The following is a 13,603-nucleotide window of genomic DNA, read 5'->3' as shown; positions in this document are numbered from 1 at the left end:
CACAATCTCTCTGGCCAGCCTGCTCCATTGCTCCAGCCCCCTCACAGGAAGGAAGTTTTTCCTTATGGTCACATGAATCCTCCTGTGTTCAAGTTTGTACCCGTTGCCTCTTGTCCTATCAATGGCCACCACTGAAAAAAGCTCAGCCCCATCGACCTCCACACTTCAGATATTTATATGAATTGATTAGATCCCGAATCAGTCTTCTCTTTTCCAGGCTAAGGAGCCCCATCCCTCTCAGCACAAGAGAGATGCTCCAGTCCCCTCACAGATCTAACAAAGGCTTACTCTTCCATGGGGTTGTCTTTTGAAAAGAGTGGCTATGGAGAAAAATCCCTTTACTGCTTCTCCCTCCCCCCTCTCCCTTCTCCCTTCTTTCCTCTCCCCTCTCCTTCTCCCCTCTCCCTCATGTGGCAGGATCAGTTTTAGCCACACTGGAATTCTGTAGCCAGTGCCGGACCAGCTAATACACACAGGCTAATGGCTGCTGCCTCTTAGGATGACTAAGGTATTTGGATTTTATCCAATTATTTCAAATGTGTTTATGGAAGAGAGCAGTTCAGTTGCATTCCTAGGGATGTAAAGCAAAGGAAAACACCCACCATGCCTTTTACAGTTAAATTTCCATCAGGGTTTTAGTTTGATGCACCCATTTCTTATGTCAAAGGTTAAGGCTGGGCTGACCACTGAATGGATGACAGACTCTATCAATTCCTTTCCCTTCCTAGAAGAAGAAAAAGTGATTAAGGGAGAGAGATTTAGGGGGGGGGGGGGGGGGAAGTAAACCAGCTTTAATGAAACAGCAATGGTAAAAAGAAAATGTAATAATACCAGAAGAAAATGTAATAAAACCAGAAGAATTATTATGTAGATAATAATTCTGTATATATCAATATAATAATTATATAGAAAACACTAACAGGAAAATGATTTCACATATGAAATACATAAAAATACATGCAAACCCAAGATTGAACTTCTCCAGACTGAGCTCAGCAGCTGACAGGAACTGGATTGAGGAGCTGGATTTAGGAACTGCATTCAGGAACTCATGTGTTTGGAAGGCAGAAGAAATGACAGTCTTCCACAGAGGCTGGCCATTGAAGAAGAGGGTTTGGTCTTTGTGATCCCCCAGCTTCATCCTGAATGTGGTATATATAGAATGGAATCTTCTGTTGGTCAGGTTTGGGTCACCTGTCCTGTCTGCTTCTCCCTGAAAGTGTGACCTTCTTTTTTTTTTTTGCTCACAATACTTTCAATTAGTGTGGTACACAGGATGATTTAGCAGTGACCTTGGTCTTCACAGAGCAAGTATAAGCAAGAGCCTTTTTGCAACCCAACTCTTGGCAGTAACTCTAAACATCATTGTCTGCAAAAAAAAAAAAAAAAAAAAAAAAAGACATTAAATTCAATAAGTGCAGGTACTTAGAAGAGAGAGAGCTAAAAATTGCAATCACTGAGCAAAGAATCGTTTCTGTCCTAGCTCAAACCAGGACACCTTAAACAAATAAATAAGTGGCCAAGTATTTCTGGCTTCTTGGTGTGAAAAAAAAAAAAAAAGCAGCATGTGGTCTATCAAAAGCTAAAGGAGGTTGTTGGATTTGTGTGTTCTCTTTCTGAGCTCACCTATGCCATAGCTCATGGCCCAGAGATACGCCATGAATCATCCTGTTGGACAGAACGGGGCATGCAGGGGAAATCAACTTTGCCATCTCTCAGTGAGATTTTCTCATTTGCTGACTACCTGTAGGAGGGGATACCTGGTAGTCCTGTGAGCTGTCTTCATGCTCCATTTATCATCTCCCACTTGATGTATATAATCAGGGCTGAACAGAGAGATAATGGAGGAAACACGTGAAGTGTGGAATGCTTGAGCAACAGGTCTGAAAAGAACAGGTAGGCAAGAAATGAAGTGCTAATGTTTAAAGACAAAAATTGACATTGTTCCCTGACAGGAGATCTTAATGCAAGTTTGTTATTATTTTCTCATTACAGGAGATGACAGAATGTGAAATTACCATGTAAATATCTTTTATGTGCTAGCATTGTACATGGCTTTCCTATTTTATTTCTTCTGCTGCTGAACGGGACTTTAATATGTCTGCTTTTAAAACCAGTCAAAAACACAGGTTTCACATCTGTGAACAGGAAGATGTCAAGACATGGTACAAAAATGCTGCTTTTTACTGTTTCAGAGTTTACCACAAAGCTGACTGTGCACTTTTGTTGTTGATTGGCACTCCAGAAGGCAAGATCTTCTTTCACTGCTTTACCATAGGGACATCATCTTTCTCTTCCATGATCATGAAGAGTGGGAAACTGTGGTGAAACATCAAACATGTTCTGTAACACAGACTCTCTGACTGTTTGGAATTTTCAATACAAAGAGTAAAAACATTGCAGGAAACCTAATAGCAGTCTTCCAGTACCTGAAGGGAGCCTACAAGAAGACTGCAGAGAGACTGTTTACAGAGGCCTGTAGTGATAGGACCAGGGACAATGGCTTCAAACTAGAGAAGAGCAGATTTAGATTGGATGTTAGGAACACTGGAACAGGTTGCCCAGGGAGGTGGTTGGGATCCCATCCCTGGAGATATTCAAGGTGAGGCTGGACAGGGCTCTGGGCAGCCTGATCTAGCTGAGGATGTCCCTGCTGACTGCAGAGGGGTTGGACTGGATGAGCTTTGGAGGTCCCTTCCATTCTGTGATTCTGTGATTTTTTTTTTTTTCCAAAGGTAGGGTATTGGGAAGTTTTTCTTGCCCCACTGATGTCTGATAGGGAAGTTGTTGCAGAAATGGTTTTGAAGACCTGTTCTGAAATTGAACTCTTCAGGTTCCCAAACGTGGAAGGCTTGTCATGTGTAGTGGCATTCACATGTCACATAAAAAGGATGTGTGTGTTGGTAGATTGTTCTCCCCTCTCAATAACCCTATCTGGCCAGGCATTCCATCCTGTGGCAGTTTTATGCTGATGCCTAGGAAATTTTCCACAGATCTTGAGTAGAAAAGTGGTAGAATGTAAATAATTTAGCATTGGATGGAAAAGGGAAAATAATGGTAAGGTCTAAATAATGCCATTGGTCTGATAACTAACACAAAGTTAGTTGTATAAACTAACTTTTTCTTGGTTTCTTCACTCTAGCAGACTCTAGCTGGTTGCTTCTGCTGGCTTGCTGACCTTGACTGCATTTCTTTGTTGTGGCTAAATATTAACAAGCTACTCTCTGCTTTTCTCCTCTTTCTCTTTCCCATATCCCAGGGCTGGGGAGAGAGGGGAAAGCTGTTGGTAGCCCCCTGGTTTTGTCCAGGGGGGTTCTTGTGTTGTTTATAAATTGTAAATGTATGTAAATTTTGTCTATTCATTGCTTCTCATATTTCTAGATTGTAGTTTTGCTTGTAAATAAAGATTCATTTGCTTCCATCCCACTGAGCTGGTCCAGCAATTTTATTTTGGGGGGTAATTTTCTCCAAATTAGTAAATTAGTTGGGGGGTAATTTCAACCCACCGCAAATCCATGTGAGAATCTTTTTTTTTGGGCAACTTAGAAGCATTAAGAGGCTTTGCCTAATGCTTCAGTCATTTTTTCTTTCTATTAAGAGGCATTTCTGAGACAGAACATCCATACATTGTTGTCCTGGTTTCACTGGCATAGAATCACAGAATCATTTTTCTCCTTAGAAAAGGAGAAAAATTCTGTGAGGAGAAGGTTGATTCAGTGAGCAGAAGGCTGATAAAACACTTTGGGTTTGCTTCTGGCCAGCTGTGGTGTGTGGGTCTCCAAGGTGATCAAGGTCTTGCGGAGTTTTGAGTTAGCCAGGGCAGCTGATCCAAGTTGGCCACCATCACATATAAGCTGGAAAGCTTGCTGGGGTGGATCTCTTCTCCTGAAGGCCACCTTCCCTGGAGGGTCTCACCCACGATTCTGCTCCCAAGGCAGTGAATGCCTTGGTGCTGTGGTGCTCAGCATCCCTGACATCTGGTGTTCATTGCTGGGAGTGTGCAGCTCACAGCCACTCCCTGGGCTGAGTATAACCTTCTTTACTTTCTGTTAATGTTGGTATTAGTGAAGTTATTATTATTAGTACTAGTATATTTATAGCTATAGCTGCTTCTTTATTACTATTACTACTATTGTTGTTGTTAGTATTATTGCTAGTATTGTATTATTGTTAGTATTGTTAGCATTATTGTTAGTATTATTAGTATTATTGCTATTACTGTTAGTACTGTTGTCATTATTGTTAGTATTATTGTTGTTATGGTTGGTATTATTGCTGTTATTGTTAGTAGTTTCATTAGTATTGTTACTATTATTGCCATTATTGTTAGTATTATTTCTGTTATTGTTAGTATTATTGTTAGTATGGTTAGTATTATTGCTATTATTGTTATTGTTAGTATTATTGTTGTAATTGTTAGTATTATGGTTGTTGTTGTTAGTACTATTGTTAGCATTGTTAGTATTATTGCTATTATTGTTAGTATTGTCAGTATTATTGTTATTAGTGTTAGTATTATTGTTATTATTGTTAGTATTATTGCTGTTATTGTTAGTATTATTCTTAGTATTGTTAGTATTATTGTTAATATTGTTAGTATTATTGCTAGTATTGTTAGTATTATTGCTGTTATTGTTAGTATTATTGCTATTATTGTTAGTATTGTTAGCATTATTGCTAGTATTGTTAGTATTATTGCTGTTATTGTTAGTATTATTGTTAGTATTGTTAGTATTATTGTTAGCATTGTTATTATAATACTAACTCTGTTTCTATTTTTCCATTTCAACCCATGGGTCTCCTTTCCCCTCCCAGATTCTGCTTCCTGAGGGTGAGAAGTATGTGGGGTGTCATTGAGTGACAGAACAACTGGCTGAACAGAGACAATCATCTATTATCCTAATCTCTGAGACTTGACATCTGGTTGTATGGATGGTGAAAGACTGAGCATTCTGAAGGGGAATGTGAAATTCTTCCTGAAGTATTTAAAAAAGATAGGGAACCTCACCACTTAAACAGAAATTTATCAGATTTCTGGTTTGTGTCATTCAATGCATTACAGCTTTTCAGTTTGTTTGTTTGTTTGTTTTTAAGCCATACCATAAAGAGATTCTTTTTATGATTACTTCCAAGTCAGCCTGACTTGTTTCCATGTGCAGAGTAGCTGGGACAGAAAAACCCACACAATAGAATAGCTGACAAAGTCTTCCATAGCAAGAAAATCACACCCCAGTTACCAGGATTTGAGCAAGGTATGTGTCTCTTCAGCCAAAAGTTTTGGTGTCATTGTCCACAGGTTTCATAGAATCATAGAATGATTTGGGCTGGAAGGGACCTTAAAGATCATCTAGTTCCAACCCTCCCTGTAATGGGACACCTTCTACTAGACCAAATTGTTCAACACCTCATCCAAGCTGGCCTTGAACACCTCTCCTATGGAGACAGACTGAGAGAGTTGGAGCTGTTCAGTCTGGAGAGGAGAAGACTCCCAGGAGACCTTCTTGTGGCCTTCCAGGATCTGAAAGGGCTACAAGAAAGCTGGGGAGGGACTTTTTAGGGTGTCAGGGAGTGACAGGACTGGGGGGAATGGAAAAAAAATAGAAATGGGGAGATTCAGGTTGGATGTTAGGAAGTTCTTCAGCATAAGGGTGGTGAGAGACTGGCAGAGGTTGCCCAGGGAGGTGGTGGAAGCCTCATCCCTGGAGGTTTTTGCAGCCAGGCTGGAGGTGGCTGTGAGCAACCTGCTGTAGTGTGAGGTGTCCCTGCCCATGGCAGGGGGGTTGGAACTGGAAGATCCTTGAGGTCCCTTCCAGCCCTAACAATTTTGTGATTCTATGGCCTCCAGGGGGAGGATGTCCTTGACCTCCCTGGGCAACCTGTTCCTCATTACCCTCACTGTAAAGGTTTGATCAGATCTTTCCCCAGAATTTGTTTTCCTAATCTTAGCCACAAACACATGATGGGAAATTTGTTTCACAGTGCTGGCCACATGCACCTCCTGGTCCCTGTCCTGCTCTTCAGGACACAGGCCACCAGGAACCTGATGCCTTTGGTGTGTTGAAGCACAGGAGGAAGATGTGGAATTGATGTAAATGACTGGACCATGCATCTTAAGTTCATGCCATCCTACCTGTGAGAGAAATATGAAGCCAGCATAAGGCTTAATCCACCTAAGAATGCAGGCCCAGTCTGAGAGACTATGCCATCCACAATGCTGGAATCTTGAACATGATCTGAAAGCATCCTCTCAGCATGACTAGAAAAGAGTTTCTGATCAGGGTCTTCACTTGTTACCTAAATCCCTTCAGTTAGTTGATTTTGTTTTCTTAGTTTTGTGTTGGGTATTTTTTTTTCTAGAGGAAAATTTGTCTTTGCCTGTCCAGAAAGCAGTGACCATAACAATTTCACAGAAATCACAGAAAGCATCCTGTTAGAAGAGACCTCCAAGGTCATCCAGTCCAACCTTTCACCCAGCACTGGAGGGTCAACACGAAAGCATATCCCTCAATGCCATGTCCACAGACTGCTTGAAGACCCCCAGGGATGGTGACCCCAGCACTGCCCTGGGCAGACCATTCCAGTGTTTGAGAACACTTTCAGTGAAGAAATGTTTCCTGACATCCAGCCTGAACCTCCCCTGCTGCAGCTTGAAACCATTTCCTCTGGTCCTGTTGCTTGCCACCCAGGAGCAGAGGCTGCCCCCTCCTCACTCCAACCTCCCTTCAGGGAGTTGTAGAGAGCCATGAGGTCTCCCCTCAGCCTCCTCTTCTCCAGACTGAACACCCCCAGCTCCCTCAGATGCTCCTCACAGGCCAGGTGCTCCAGGCCCTTCTCCAGCATCATTGCCCTTCTCTGGACACACTCCAGCCCCTCAATGTCCTTCCTGTAGTGGGGCCCCAGAACTGAACACAGCCCTTGAGGTGTGACAGTGCTGAGCACAGGGGGATGATCACCTCCCTGTCCCTGCTGGCCACAATGTTTCTAGCCCAAGCCAGGATGCCATTGGCTTTCTTGGCCACCTGGGCACTGCTGGCTCATGGTCAGTTGAATGTCAACCAACACCCCCAGGGCCCTCTCCAAGCTGCAGCTTTCCAACCACACCTCCCCAAGTCTGTAGCTCTCCATGGGGTTGTTGTGACCCAGGTGCAGGACCTGGCACTTGGCCTTGTTGAACTTCATACAATTAGCCTTGGCCCTTTGGTCTAACCTGTCCAGGTACTGCTGTAAATCTTCCCTACCCTCTAGCAGAAGACACAGACACCAGCTTGGTGTCACCTGCAGACTTACTGAGGTGTCCTCAATGCCCTCATCCAGATCATTGCTAAAGCTATTAAAGAGGAGAGACCCCAGCACTGGACCCTGGAGAACACCACTGGCAGCAGCCAGGTTTACCTCCATTCACCACCACTCTCTGTGCCCATCCATCCAGCCAGTTTTTTATCCAGTTCGCATGCAGCATTGATTGAATTCTCTCTTGTAACAGGGAAAAAAACAGTTAGAAAGGTTTGAATATCCCTGATGTAGTTGAAACTGCCCATCAAAAGAATCCCTGATGCCCCTAACTCCTTCTTTACATGTTTGATGTATATACCATAGTCCTGTGTCACTTCTCCTTCATCCAAACTTTGCTGGTCACTTTGTTCAGACTTTTGGGCAGCTGCAGCAAAGTAAAGCCAGATCCTCTCACTTATATTTGAGATGGGCTTGCTCTGCTTCAGAACTGGTTTTCTATGTGGTTTAGTTAGAACAGAACTAATTCTGTGATTACCTAGAACTAACTAAATCTGAGTGGTTTGACTTCTCAGCTGACTGAAGGCACTTTCCGAAGTGCAGGGCATGTTTGCACAGCTGGTGCCTGTTTCTAGCAGTGATGACACCTGGGGGGCAGAGTTAGTGTCAGGTGTTGGGGTGCAGAAAGGCTTTTGCTTAGACTTGCTTCTGTGGAGTCCATGGTCACAGCTAAATCATGTGCCCCACGCTGGGCTGCAGGAAGTCAGAGGTGGGACCTGTGAGGAGAAGCAGGCAGGACGAGTGACCCTAAACTGACCAACAAGGGGTTCTGTCCCATGGACATCATCTTCTGGATAAAGCTTTGGGATCACCAGGTTCAAGCATCTTCAATGGCTGGGGTCTGAGGTGGACTCTTTCCCTTCTGCCTTTGGTCCTGCCTGCTTCTCCTCACAGGTCCCACCTCTGACTTCCTGCAGCCCAGTTGGGGCACATGATTTAACTGTGCATTCCTGAATCCAATTCCAGAATCGAGCTGCTGAATGTGCTTCCCAGACTCTGCTGAGTCCAGTCTGGGACTTCCCCAGTGCCTGTCACTCAGTGGTGTCTGTCATGTACCTGCTTGTGTTCCATCTTGATTTTGTATATATCTGCATATATTTCATTTTATTTATTGTTTTCATTAACATAGTTTTAGTTTTATTTCCTACCCCATCGGTTTCTCTCCCTCATTCCCTTTCCCTTTGCTTTAGGAATGAAAAGGGTTTAGTGGCCTGCCCATCCCCAACCTTTGACAGCACCAGTGTCCATTACCCAGAGCTTGGGAAGCAATTTGTGTGTGTGGAAAGAGCTTTTTTCTTTTCCTGATCAGATTTGGGATCTAGTTAGAGAGCTCCCATGGTGGGAGGGATGTGTTACTTCTTCATCAGTCTGAATGTTCTCTCTCTCTGTCTCTCTCTGGGGTGTGTCAGCAGGTCAGCAGGTTTAGTGATGAACTCCACCAGCTTGGATTTTAATCTGCTAAAGTCTGTGTCTTCCTCAAAATGCATTTTTCACTTTTGCTTTTCCAGTTTTGAAGGGTGGATATATGTGTGTCTCTTTTTCTTTTGCTTGATTTTTTCCCATTTTTCTAGGTTATGACTGAAGTATTTTTTTCAGTTTCAACTCTTTTATTTTGTTTGTATAAATTTTTGTTGTTGTTTTGTGTTTTTCCTTTCCTTTCCTTTCCTTTCCTTTCCTTTCCTTTCCTTTCCTTTCCTTTCCTTTCCTTTCCTTTCCTTTCCTTTCCTTTCCTTTCCTTTCCTTTCCTTTCCTTTCCTTTCCTTTCCTTTCCTTTCCTTTCCTTTCCTTTCCTTTCCTTTTCTCTTCTTTTCTTTTTTTTCCCCTTTCCTTTCCTTTCCTTTCCTTTCCTTTCCTTTCCTTTCCTTTCCTTTCCTTTCCTTTCCTTTCCTTTCCTTCCCCTTTCCTTTCCTTTCCTTTCCTTTCCTTTCCTTTCCTTTCCTTTCCTTTCCTTTCCTTTCCTTTCCTTTCCTTTCCTTCCCCTTCCCTTTCCCCTTCCCCTTCCCCGGAACATCTCATTAACTTTTACCTTGATATCTGTCAAAGTCTGAAAGTGCTATAAAAATGAACTCAGATATCCATAGATTTGGACTGTTCACCTGCACTAGACACTCCATCTCTTCCCTGAGCAATGTAGTTGCTGACAGGAAGAACCCATATGGACATGATGGAGTAGGTCCAGAGTGGGGCCAGAAGGATAATCAGGGGGCTGGAACACCTCTGCTGTGAGGACAGGTTGAGGGAGCTGAGGGTGTTCAGCCTGGAGAAGAGAAGGCTCTGGGGAGACTTAATAGCAGCCTGCCAGTACCTGAGGGGAGCCTGCAAGAAGGCTGCAGTGATAGGATGAGGGGCAATGGTTTGAAATTAGAGAAGAGTAGATTCAGGTTGGACATGAGGAAGCAGTTCTTTACCATGAGGGTAGTGGAAACACTGCAACAGGTTCCCCAGGAAAGTAGTTGAGGTCCTGTCTTTGGAGGTACTCAAGTTCAGGCTCTACAGGGTTCTGGGCAAACCTGATCTAGTGGATGATGTCCCTGCTCACTGCAAAGGGGTTGGACTGAATGACCTTTGGAGGTCCCTGCCAATCCAGACCATTCGATGATTCTAAGAATCAAAAGCACTGGAATGCTGTGTCCCAGGTCCTTTGTTTCCTGAGCCTGTCCCTCTATCCCCCCCTGTTGTCCGCAGGAGTTGTCTTCTGGAACATTTTAGTGCTGTGATGCACAAACACCTTTTCTGTCCTGATACCCTGATAATTTAGATACTTTCCTTTTTTCTTTCATCATTTGAGGAGAGGAGAGGAGAGGAGAGGAGAGGAGAGGAGAGGAGAGGAGAGGAGAGGAGAGGAGAGGAGAGGAGAGGAGAGGAGAGGAGAGGAGAGGAGAGGAGAGGAGAGGAGAGGAGAGGAGAGGAGAGGAGAGGAGAGGAGAGGAGAGGAGAGGAGAGGAGAGGAGAGGAGAGGAGAGGAGAGGAGAGGAGAGGAGAGGAGAGGAGAGGAGAGGAGAGGAGAGGAGAGGAGAGGAGAGGAGAGGAGAGGAGAGGAGAGGAGAGGAGAGGAGAGGAGAGGAGAGGAGAGGAGAGGATGGAATAGAACGATAAAATAATAGAATATAATAGCCTAAGACCTTTAAGATCACTGAGTCCAACCATTCTCTAACTCTACCAAGTCTGGTGCTGAACCATGTCGCTCAGCAACACATCTCTGCATCTTCTAAACACCTCCAGAAGTAGGGATACTACTACCTCCCTGGGCAGCCTGTTCCAGTGTTTGAGAACCCTTGCAGTGAAGAATTTTCTTCTAATGTCCAACCCAAACCTCACCTGGGGCAACTGGAGGCCATTTCCTCTTGTCCTATCTCTTGTTACTAGAGAGAAGAGACTGACCACTTCCCTGGGCAGCCTGTTTCAATGCTTAACCACCCTTTCAGTGAAGAACATCTTCCTAATGTCCAACCCAGACCTCCCCTGACACAACTCTAGGTTGTTTCCTCTCATTCTGTTGCTTATTACCTGGGAGAAGAGAACAACCCCCATCTGGCTCCAACCTCCTTTCAGGGAGTTGTAGAGAGCAGTGAGGTCTCTCCTCAGCATCTATTTCTCCAGACTAAACAACTCCAGTTCCCTCAGCCACTCCTCATCAGACCTGTTCTCCAGACTCTTCACCAGCTTTGTTGCTCTTCTCTGGGCTTGGTCCAGGACAACAATGATCTCAATAAAATTCCTCTGTTTTCAGATTTCAAAACTGTCAAGGAAACCCTCAGAAAGGACACAAAGAAATGGCAGAGCTTCATACTGGAGATCTTAGTAGACACTATGATAGAGAATGGAATTAATGTGCAGCTGCACATCAGAGGTCACCTCTCAAGGAGAAAGCCATTTGGCTACCCTAAAAGGGAGCAATGATTTACAGATCTTTGCAGATCTGTTGCAGATCTTTGAAGCAGTCATGGAATGTGCCAACAACCCATTTAATCATAACTTTTTAAAGGCAGCTACATGTTGAATTTACTATAGGATAATACAGAAATTAGTATCTGATAACCATTAAACATGACACCAGACACAGAACACAAGTACTGGGTTAGAATCACAGAGTCATGGAATTGGTTAATTTGGAAAAGACCTCTAAGGTCATTGAGCCCAACCATCAAACTAACACCACCATGGACATCAAACCATGTCCTGAAGTGCCATGTCTATATGTTTCTTGAACACCTCCAGGGAAGGTGACTTTATCAGGACCCTGGACAACATATTGCAATCCTTGATCATTCTTTATGTAAGAAAATTTTTCCTAATATCCAACCTCACCCTTCCCTGTTGCAATTTTAGGCCATTTCCACTTCTCCTATTGTTTATTACCTGGGAGAAAAGACCAACCCCCACCTCACTACACTCCTTTCAGGGAGCTGCAGAGAGCAATGAGGTCTCCCCTCAGCCTCCTCTTCTCCACAATAAAAAATCCCAGTTCCCTCAGCTGCTCCTCATCAGCCCTGTTCTCCAGACCCTTCCCCAGCTATGTTGCCCTTCTCTGGGCAAGCTCCAGCCCCTCAATGCCCTCCTGGCAGTGAGAGGTCCAAAACTGAACATAGTATTCCAAGTGCAGCCTCACCAGTGCTGAGTACAGGGGCATGACCATTTCCCTGCTCCTGCTGGCCACACTATTGCTGATTCAGGCCAGGATGCTGTTTGCCTTCTTGGCCACCTGGGCACACTGCTGGCTCATCTTCAGCTGGCTGTCAACCAACACCCCTAGATTCTTTTCTGCTGGGCAGCTTTGCAGCCACTCTGCTGCAAGCCTTGAGCATTGCAGAGGTTGTTGTGACCCCAGTGCAGGACCCAGCACTTGGCTTTGTTAAACCTCACGCAGCTGGCCTTAACCCATCCATCCAGCCTGTCCAGATCCCTGTGCAGAGCCTTCCTACCCTCAAGCAGATCAACAGTCCCACCCAGTTTATAGTCATCTGCAAACTTCCCTTGTCCAGATCATTGATAAAGATGTTACAGAGAACTGGTCCCAGCACTGAGCCCTGGGGAACACCAGAGGTGACCATCTGCCAACTGCATTTAAGTCTATTGACCACCAGCTTTATGTATGAGTGACTTATGGCAGCTTCAGTCAAGTTACCTTTAGTTATGCTAAGCATCAGAAACTGCCAAAGGTAAGGGACAGATGGCTTGAGCCCTTCCAGAAGCAAAAGATTAGGAAGAGCAGCCTGAATGCCAAGGAGCCAGCCAGCATGCTCTGCCTGCATTTAATTTCCAGACACACCTCCTAGATGCATACCACAGCACAGGAGTTTGCCATGTCATGTTAGCATCACACTGCTCTTCATTTGATCATTATATGGCATGATTAAATCAGTAAGTGAGGTTCTTGTCACCTGCTACCATGGAAGTGTACCACTGATCATGGTGGGGTGGTCCTCTGGGATTTGCCATGTACACCAAGAGAAGGGATGTTCTGTGTGAGGAACAGGAGTCTGCCTGGATGAAGATGATTTTATGTCATATAGAAGTTTACTAGAGTGTATAAGTCTGAGAAATGGCTTTGGGAAAGGTAAGAAGTGGCAAGAAAGCAAGTTTCACATTATCAAGTGAATTAATATTAGGTGAGCATTGGTCTTTTCTCCCTGACAAGTGACAGGACAAGAGGAAATGGCCTCAGGTTAAACCAGGGGAGGTTGGATATTAAAAGAAAATTCTTCACTGAAACAGTTCTCAAACACTGGAATAGGAGGTGGTTGAATTCTCATCCCTGGGATGGGAAAGATGCAAAGATGTGGTGTTAAGGGACATGATTTAGCCCCAGACTTGGTAGAATTAGGTACTGGTTGGACTCAATGATCTTATTTCAGCTGGATCTCGATGAAATTGAAAATTGTAATGGTACTGTCAGATGTGAGATGCCAGCACTTGCACAGCACAAACCAGATTCCTGACCCTAAAATCCTTGCTGAGCTCCCACAGTGGGGTGACATGCACAGCAACACAGCTTCTGCTACCCGTTTAGCTCACTTCCCAAGTAGCCAGTGGTGATGAAACCTTTTCCAACCAAAACTATACTGCCATTCTACAGAAAACCTTAAAACATTTCGTTAAATGCACGGCGTTTGGGGTGAATAAGCAAGACAAAACCTTGTGAGAGGTTGGGATGAAGAACATCCAGCGCCTCCACCCGCATATTTTAATGAACTTTCTGGGTATTCTGCAGGAGAAGCCAGGCAGCCCTACGAGCTTGCTTTAAACGGTTTAATTAATTATCCCTGCTAATAACCACTAATAACCACTAGAGGGTGCTCCTGTTCCTGCTCCG

Source organism: Indicator indicator, chromosome Z (assembly GCF_027791375.1).
Source record: "Indicator indicator isolate 239-I01 chromosome Z, UM_Iind_1.1, whole genome shotgun sequence".
NCBI lineage: Eukaryota > Metazoa > Chordata > Aves > Piciformes > Indicatoridae > Indicator > Indicator indicator.
The sequence above is the reverse complement of the archived record's forward strand: the minus strand, read 5'-3'. Positions refer to the sequence as shown.